General features: G+C 37.4%; 1 non-coding gene across 1 annotated transcript; it reads left to right on the plus strand.

Moving 5' to 3' along the window:
• The first annotated feature begins 4883 nt into the window (after positions 1–4883).
• LOC117695548 (U6 spliceosomal RNA) lies at positions 4884–4988 on the plus strand. The gene has a single exon (XR_004604615.1). It is a non-coding gene; the product is annotated as a U6 spliceosomal RNA (small nuclear RNA).
• The last annotated feature ends 3647 nt before the right edge of the window (positions 4989–8635 follow it).

Genomic DNA, 8635 nt, shown 5'->3' on the forward strand with positions numbered 1-8635 from the left:
AAAAGTTAGATGGGAAACTCCTACTAAAGGGGTATGGCAAAAGATTCAACCTTTTGATAAAAAAAAAAAATCAAAATTTGGTTCTCCCCTTTCTTTTTTATTAAAAAAAAAAACATATATTGTATGTATTTTTCAAGTAAACAGTCTTTATTGATCTTTTTACAGGAAACCATATATCATTACCCAAAAGTTTCTGCTTATACAGCTGGCCTCTTGCTTGTTTAATCCTGTGACATTTCTCCAACTTTAGTCAATAATCCCAGGTGAGGGCCCCTTTACTAACTATACTGCTCTAATAAAACACAATACAAACTACCCCTCAAATGATAAGAAAGGCTCTACCCAAGTATTAGTCAACAAACACTACAACTGCCCAGAGTTTCACATTCATCTCACCTTAATTCTCAGATGATGCCACCCTTTTCAACCTACCAAAACCAACTCTGATTTGTGTCCAGGTATCTCGTTTTTCTGATATAGCTAGAATGAGAGTCCTCTGGAATTGCACAAGCAAACTTATTTTTATTGTACAGAAGCACTCTATTTGTCTTACTACAATTGTCAAGTGTCAATAATCTTCCTGAACAATATGCTTTGTCATCCAAAGATGTTTCCAACCTCAGCACTACCACTAAAAATATAACCAAAAAAAAGTGTTAGAGTTTTTTCTTTTATCTTTTTTATTTGTTTCCATTATTTTATTTATTTATTCACTTTACATCCTGATTGCAGCCTCCCTCCCAGACTCACACAGCCCATCCCTTTCTCCTCTGAGAAGGGGGAGGTCCTCTGAGTACCAACCTACCCTGGCATATCAAGTCATTGCAGGACTAGGTACATCCTCTCCCATTGAAGCCAGACAAGGTAGCCCAGTTAGGAGAATAGGATCCACAGTTTTTAATCTATAAGATTTAAGATTTGAATCTCAAAGAAAAGGCTAGGTTTTTATTTTTTTAAGAAAAATATCTCTAGCTGAAGATCTTTTTATGCGTTAACTGCAGGCAGAATGGTCAGGTACAAAAGCTTGCCAAGTATAAGACATCTTTCTTGCTTTGGTTTTAATTTAGGGGACTTTGTAGTTTGCTTTGTAGTTTTTTTGATCTTGAGATGGTCTTGCTAGGTAGTCCAGGCTGGCCTCAAACTTGAGATGCCCTGGTCTCAGCTTCCTAGGTGTTCGGGTTACATATGTAAACTACCACACCTTACCCTAAATGAAAGACTTATTGACATATCTCACTGAGCAAGTATACTGGCTGGTTTTGTGTGTCAACTTGACACATGCAAGAGTCATGAGAGAAGAAGAAGCCTTGGTTGAGGAAATGCCTCCATAAGATCCATCCATAAGGCATTTTCTCAATTTATGATCAATGTAGGAGGGCCCAGCCCATGGGGTATGGTACCATTCCTGGGTGGTGGTCCTGGATTATATAGAAAGCAGACTGAGAAAACCAAGGGGAGCAAGCCAGTAAGCAATAACCCTCCATGGCCTCTGCATCAGCACTTTCCTCCCCAACTTGCTTTTTGGTCACAGCATTTCATCACAGAACTAGAAACCCTAAGACAGCTTGTAATTAAAAAATAACAACCATTTATGATGTTTACTAAGGACAAAGCACCATTCTAAGTATTGTATATGATGTGAGTCATTTTATCCCACAACAGCTCCATGAAGTCGATACTAAGTGAGCAGATTAATGTACAAAATAACTACAACCGAAATCAAGGTTAGTTGCTAAGTGGCAGAGCCAGTTTTTGAACTAAAACATTCCTGTTTTCAGGATCTAAATCTCTAATCCCAAGAGTCCTACAGAAGACTAGGAAAACTCGAGAAAATATCTATGAGAGAAACTTAATATCATGGGCAGGATAAGTTTTCTTAGAAATAAAAGAAACATAAGAGTGTAGTGGACAAGGTCCATAAACAGACAATCCACAAGAGGAAAATAGAAAATAGCATACAAAACATGAAAGCATTTGACTACTAGCCAATATAATAAAGGCAAAAGGAATGATCATGTCTATTGATATTATCTCCTTGCTTGTTGAAAAATAAATTGGTTATAATGTCTTCCAAAGTGTTTTGAATATGTAGATATATTCAATTATACATATTTAAATATGTATACTGTTTGATCCAAAAACTTTTACTTGTAGTAATTTCTCCATAAAAATAATTAGGTAAAGAGTGGGTATGATGACACACACTTTTAATCACAACATTCAAGAAGCAGAGGCAGGCAAATCTTCATGAGTTCAAGGCCAGCCTGGTCTACATACAAGCCCCAGGCAGGCAGATCTACACAGTGAGACCAGTCTCAAAAAAACAATCAAAAAGCAGATAAAGACTTATAGCCTTAGGCCAATAAAACTCACTTAACCCTTGTTTATATTTACCAAAATATGACAAAATAAAAGGCTGTATTTCCACCTAATGACATAGAAAGAAGATCATATGATACTGTTAAAGAAAACAAAGTTTAGAAAATTGTCTAAATAGTATAATCTCAGTTATAAAATATACTCATATATTGTATATGTTTGCACATATATGGGTTTTAGAAAGTTTTAAAACTTTTATAAATGTTATATTTTAGTTTCTGTGTTACTTTTCATATATCCATGTATCACTGTTCTAATCATCTAAAAAACCAATAGCCTCATTTCTAAATGTTTAGAGAACTGAAACTTTTCTTATATAACATGATTCCTTCAAAGAAAAACTAAGAAAGGAGACCTTTTGTTCCCCATCTCAGTAAACATGTGACTGATTTTGATAGAAATATGGGGGAGCACATTAACTGTTACAAATTAGGACCTGCTTGGTAGTATGATCATTGGGTCATGACTTCATGACCTTTAACACCATACCCCCTAATTAGTCTGCTTTCTAATCACCAGTCATCTGAGAGCTAAAAATATGATAAATCACAGCTGCCCAGAGCTCATCAGCCAATCCAATTCAGGAGATAAAATCAGCCCAGTAATATATACTTTAAAATGGGTTTGGAGGGAGACAATGAGAGCCTAAGAAAACTCACTTTCTAAGTGCAGGCAATTAGCAGTCACCACATTGCAGGCCTTCTTAAGCAAAAATGTCACATGCTTAGAGCCAGGGACAGTGAAAAGCTGCAGAATGTCTTCGCCTGCTGACTGATGAAAATGACTGACGCTGGGGCGCCAGCTGAAAAATCAATTATTCACATCTACCAGGCAGCTGCCCCCTACACAGCAAGCAGCAGCAGGTCTCAGGAAAGGGAGATTGTTGTGGTTTGTTGTTAACATGCACTATCCATTTCTCTGGACTTGGAGCTCAACAACAGCAAAATCAATAGGCTGCTCCAAACTTAAAAAAAAAAAAAAGAAAGAAACAGAAAAGTTGAGCACCACCTGCATAACAACTAACAATGCAGTCTGTACTAATGGCAAGGAGTCCTTATCTCATCACCAGCCCATATTAGATTCCTATTGTATCTCCTAGAGCGATAAGAACCCAGAGGTTTATGACATTCCTAATTACTAGATTACTTCTGCTAGGAATAATGTACTGTAATAGACATTTATGTTCAAAAACTCATTACCTGTTTTTCATTATTTCATCCATGTCCTCTCAGGTCTCTGTGTCCTGTGGGTCCAAAAAGTCTTCTTTAGAGTTGTAAAGGCTGTCTTTTCAAAGACCAAATGTGATAAGGTTAAGAAGCTCCAAAAACACATGATCAAGGAAATATAAAGCTTCTTTAGTCAGGTTTGGAGTGAATTTTAGAAATGTTTATTTGTATGGATCTAATGACTGTTGATACTCATATATAAAACACCTAATATGATTCCCTTGTGAGAAAATGTTAGGGTAGAAAATAGTACAGACATTTTATAAAACTCATTTGACAGTTTCTCATAGTTTTAACCTCATCATGATACTCACATCCCATTCCCAAATGAATTGAAAATTAATGTTCACATAAAAACCTGAGCATGGCTGATGGCAGTGGCTTTCTTCATATTATCTCCAAAATGGAAATAACTAAATTTTCCCTTGCTGGTAGATGGAAAATGGATAAAATAGTTTGCATAAGTAGATTAGAATATTGGTCAGTAATAACTAGGAATAAACTACTGATGCAGACAAATCGATGGATGAATCTGATAGACCACTGGGTTTTTTGTTTTGGTTTGGTTTTTGGTTTTTGTTTGTTTGTTTGTTTTGTTTTGTTTTTTGAGACAGGGTTTCTCTGTATTGCCCTGGCTGTCCTGGAACTCACTCTGTAGAGCAGGCTAGCCTCAAACTCAGAAATCTGCCTGTCTCTGCCTCCCAAGTGCTGGGATTAAAGGTGTACACCACCACTGCCTTGCTGACCACTGGTTTTTAACCTGTAAGTCAAGACCCCTTTGGCAAAGTTCTATTTCCAAAAATATTTACATTTTATTTCATAACAGCAGCAAAATTAGTTATAAAGTAGCAATGAAAATGAGATGGTTGGGGGTCACTACAACATGAGGAACTGTATTAAAGGGTCACAGCATTAGGAAGGTTGAGGACGACTGTATTAGACTACAAGGTGAAAGGTACACCTTAAAGATGCATACTATATGATTCCATTCACATGATATTCTTGGTAAGGCAAAATTGTAAGACTGGGAAAGAGACTATTAGCTTGACAGGCAATGCAGGCATTGGGGGAGAGGCAGAGCACAAATGGGCAGCTAGCAGGAGTTATTTTGAAGCAAATAAAACTGCTTTGTATCTTTATTGTGGTGGAAGTTGTATGATTGTATGTGTTTGTGAAACCCCACAGAGATATAGCCTAGCAAAGCAAATTTTACTATATGTAAAGTATACTTCAGTTTTCTTAATTGGAAAAACTAAGGTAGGTAAAAGAACTCCAGGAATGCTCACTTTGGCAGCATATACAGTAAAATTGGAATGATTACACAGATTAGCATGGCCCTTGTACAAGCATGACGTGCAAATTCATGAATCATTTCATACTTCTTTTTTAAAAAAGAAACTCAAGGAATGCATCTACAAATCTAAACCACTTTGTTGCTCATCCCTAGGCATTTAGCTTGTTTATCATCATCTTTACTTAGCCTCGTTTTCCCTGTCACATCTGCAGCTGGAGCAGACAAGACTCTCCAGAATGTATTTCTCCTTTCAGAACTTTATTACCATGGACAGAACATCAAGCCAGGGCCTAGAGAAAAAAATTAATACATTCATGGCTGCTCAATTTTTAAAGACTTTTCCCCCAAGAACTTCCTGAAAGAGAAGAAACAAGCAGGCTTGCAATGTAAAGTGATGAGCAAAAATTCAGGCATTGGGTAGAATTTTAGGAAACTTGTCTCTGCTTACACAGAATGATCTTTAACAAATGCGTCACATTTTCTATTATGAAGCCCTCTGTGTGGGGGTTGGGGAACAATAACAAAACCCATGGCAAATGATTCAAGAGACTCACAAAAGTGCAGGAAGCCGAATAAAGGGAATCCATGGGAGCTGATAAAACACCCATATCTTAGCAATAATGGAAAGCCTTAAACACAAGACTGGTGATACTAGAGAAGGAAGTGATCATGCTACCAGGGAGCCAGAGAGATATGAACCTGTAGAGGAGGATTTTTTTGGCATGGGCTGTGATCATGAAAGATGACCCAAAACCAAAATCACAGGCCCCAGTTAGAAGACAACAGGAAATAAAAAATCTGCCATTTCTTCTCTATGACTCTAGGTTCTTACAGTTGCTTACCATTGGCCAAATCTAATACAAGAATGGCTGGTGATGGAAGCTTTAGTGACAATGGCCCTGATGGTCAGTCTCTATGATTGAGACCAGAAAGGCAAAGAGAACAGACCCCAGAAAGAATAAAATGGGCAGATTAAACTAAGAATAGTAAGGACCTTATTATTTATCAAAGTCAACTTTTAAAATCCTTTGATTGAGCACTCTGTGGAAACTCCTTTCCATATTCTTCAGAAGCCCCACCTTCACATGAAATAATTCCTAATTCCTCAAAAATATGATTATCTTCACCCACTTTGGCTTTGGTCCAGGTAAACAGGATTTTACTCAGGGTATGTACTCAGCATCAGAAGAGCTTAAAGATTGCTGAAAAGGTCTTTTGTCTTATTGTTGGTTGCTTATCAAACCTTTAACCAAGATGCTACAAAAGAATAAACACACGAATGAATCTTTACTTTTAGAGCTACATAGATGAGGATTCTACACATTTGTTCCAGAAGAGTTTTCAGCCATCTGGTAGGACTTCCTTCCTTACTCTAATGTCTCAGGTATAGAATTATGGCTATAGATACAAATAGAATAAAGCATGAAGCAGAACAAGTCTAGAATTATTTTAATGTATTTTTCACATTGTATATAATGTAGATCTTTCCTGACTCAATAATTCTGTAAGAAGAAGGTATAAATAAAAGCATATACATGTATACATGTGTGTGTGTATGAAATCTTATGTATATATTTACAGAGCTAAAACATAAGCTACATGGCAACCTAGATCATTTCAAGATTAACAGTCTGTTTCCAGTCCTTGAAGTACTGCTTAAGTCTCACAAATTATCACACCTATCCTTATTTTTTACCCACAATTTCCAAAATGAAAGCCTTTATTCATCTCTTCATCCCAGACGACTCTTTTTTAATATCCTATATTAGTTTTCTTTTTTGAAAATTATTTATTAATTCACTTTACATTCTGTGTATAGTTCTATCTATCTGCAATAGAAATAAAAAAAAACACAGCACAAGACCAAAAAACTATAAAAGAGAACATGTCAAATATAGCCTCAAGCAATGTAAGCTCTGCTGTCCTCAGAAGTCCACAAACTACATTCAGCATGGCACTGGTGCTGCCTCGCAATAAATCATAAACCCTCCAGCTCTTCCACTGAACTCACAATGGTGGTCATGCCAGGGCAGTTCTTGAGAGGATCTAAGTAGTACTGAGCTATTCATTCTGTCAGAACTTTAATGTTTTTTATCCATCAGGCATTGAGTTGTTAGGCTGATGCTTCTAAGTGTAACTACATTAAGCAGGTTACCCACAGTACACACATTGAAAAGAAGGAGGTAAATAGTGCAGATTTGTTGCTACTCTTTCCAATTAGGGTATTCTTCCAATTTATCGGCTGCCACAATTACACAGAACCAGATAACCAATGTAGTCTTTGAATGGTTAGGTGGCCAGCAATCCTCATGTTACTTGCCAATTTAAAGACTGCTAGAATTAAAACACAGCCAGATAAATAATGGTTAGTGTAGAGCCACACTGACTTCTAAGGAGCCATACTGGTTCCATAAAGTGAGGAAATACTTGGTTTATTTGTGCCACAATTGTATAGCAGAGGCTCTGTAGCAGTTTTCAAAGAGCTACATTGGGTAGATTTAGGCTTGTTTGTCATCAATGCTGTTTAATTTTAGACAATTCCATACTTTTAAAATGCAATTGTCATCATATTTACCACCCCTATTACTGTGCCTCCGATCTTCTCCTTTTGCTCAACCAGTGCCCCTCCCACTGCCATGTTATTACTCAAGGTACTCTAAAGGAGCAGCAGAACTCTCTCTCTCTCTCTCTCTCTCTCTCTCTCTCTCTCTCTCTCTCTCTCTGTGTGTGTGTGTGTGTGTGTGTGTGTGTGTGTGTGTGTGTGTGTGTTGTGCATGATTCATTAGAGTGGCTTACAGCCTGTGATCTGCCTAGTCCAACAGTGGCTGTTCTCCAATAGAAAGGCCAAAAGCCTAATAATTACTCAGTCCATGAGGCTGGATACTTCAGCTGGTCTTCAGTATATGTTGGAATCCCAAAGAAGTGGGTTCTAATACCAGTGCCAAAGCAACATGATAGGTGACCTCTCATCAAAAGTAAAGGCAAGCAGGAAGAAACAAAAGCTTCCTTATTCCTTGTCCTTTTGTGTAGGCTGCTACTAGAAGGTGTGACCCAAATTTAGTGTTCATCTCCCAACCTCAAAATGATCTAATCAAGAAAATTACTCAATGGCATCCCAACTTCTTAGGTTTTAGTTGATTTCAGATGTAGTCAAGTTACGAACAAAAATTAGGTATCGCACATGCCACTTCTTTCATTTTTGACCCACTAAGCATGTGGAATATGTACAGACCACCACTAAATAAAGTAACAACCATATCCATTAATTGCCAATAGTTCCTTGGAGAGAGGTGGGGTCTTATAAGCACTTCCATCAATATAATGGACTATTAAACTGGCCAATTTTGTTCAGTCCTTATACAGAAAACCATAACTGCTTTGTGTTAATGTTTGTAACAACTGTTTCCTATCCAGATGACAGAATTTCAAAGTACTTGTCCCCATCCTCAGCCTTTTTTCTGCCCCCTCTTCTGTTGGACATTAGAAGATTTGACATATATGTCCCATTCAGATTAGAAGTGACATAGATGCCCCATTCATGGCTGAGCATTCAGGTGTCTCCCATCCTTAGTACTCTGCACAGAGTAACCATTGTTTACTACAAAATAAAGCTTCTCTGTCCAAGGCTGAGAACTTCCCTGGTCTATGGGTAAGATCATTAGTCAGAAGGCAATTTTGATAACATGTTAAAAAACTATAGTGGCAGGTTCCTCCCTAGGGCCTATGACCTCCTCAG

The sequence above is a fragment of the Arvicanthis niloticus genome, chromosome X, assembly GCF_011762505.2.
Source record: "Arvicanthis niloticus isolate mArvNil1 chromosome X, mArvNil1.pat.X, whole genome shotgun sequence".
Lineage (NCBI taxonomy): Eukaryota > Metazoa > Chordata > Mammalia > Rodentia > Muridae > Arvicanthis > Arvicanthis niloticus.